Here is a 1380-nt window from a genome sequence, read left to right as displayed (position 1 = left end):
AAAAAACAAAGGCAACAAGGTCCAAATACAAGCAAACTGAAAAATCGACATAAAGGCACACCTTAACGGATCTAAAACCCAAACCAGAAAACCTGACGCGGTGCACACCAGCCACCACGTTTAAGCTCAACTCCAAATCTTCTACACGTGTAGATCGCCGCAGGCTCGAACGGGACACGCGTCATCCAACCACTCTATCGTGATCCAAAGATCGATGCTTTCACCGGAAAAAATGAATCGACTAGTGATTTGTCGGAACACGCCGGAGAACAGCCACCGCACCCACACAGCTTCGCCAAACCTTAGATTCCATCGGAGAGCTTCACGAGGACTGTCCCCAAAGATCTCTTCCGGTTCACTCAAAATACCGTGGCGAAAACTCCACCCTGAACTATCATCTTTTTATTGGAGAGCAGATATCGGGTTTCCCGAGATTTCATCCCAAACAGCAAAGACAGCGAGCAAGATTCCCAACCAAAAAAACGCTCTTTCAAACAGAGAGAACACAGAACTGACAAGAACAGTGCTGCAGAAGCCACCACTTTCCGGAGTCAGAATCGGCGGAGCCGCTGCTGAAGAAAACCGCTACTCTCTAGAGACGAAGTCGGCCGATTCCCTAGTAAGAAGCACCGCCGAAGACCAAATCTATAAGTCGACGGGAAAATTAAAAAGAAGAAATTCTCCCACTAGACATGCAAAACGGAAAAAAGGAAAAAAAGAGAGAATCGAATAGCAGTGGCGGATGGAGTCTCACTCCGCCGGCGGCCGATGACGAAATTTTGACAATGGATAGTCTAGAAAGAAGTTAGAGGAAACATCTAGAGAAGAGAAATGTTTTTCATATTAGATACCCTTGGTAATATTGTTTTGGATATATGTTTAAGAGAATATCACAAAATATATAGACAAAATAAATCTCATAAAATTTAGTGGAATAATATAAAGTAATTATAGAATAATATTTTTTGAATATAATTGAAAAGAAAAAAAGAAGGAAAGGGGAAGGAGGTCGGTTGTCGACTTTGCTAAGATAAAGAGAGAGAGAGAGACTGTGTCTCTATTTCTCTCTAAACCATTCTCTGCAAGAAAACTTCTCTCTAAACCCATTTCTTTCTCTCTCGAAAAAGTTCCAAGCTTTACTCGAAAAAGACGCTCCTTTTCTCTTCCGCAATTTGGTTTATCAAGGACAATGGCAATAGAGGATCAAGAGAACACAATCCGCGAATTCAAGCCTAAGAACAGAAGAATCATGGTATTTCAAAACAATACTCTGTTTCTCAATTTTCGTTTTTGGTTTCATGTTCCCCAAATGTGCAATGGGTTTGTGATTTTTGAATTTGGAAATTTCAAAACTCAAAATGGCTAAAAGTATTCACCTTT

This window comes from Raphanus sativus, chromosome 4, assembly GCF_000801105.2.
Source record: "Raphanus sativus cultivar WK10039 chromosome 4, ASM80110v3, whole genome shotgun sequence".
Taxonomy (NCBI): Eukaryota; Viridiplantae; Streptophyta; class Magnoliopsida; order Brassicales; family Brassicaceae; genus Raphanus; species Raphanus sativus.
Note: the sequence above shows the minus strand (reverse complement) of the source record.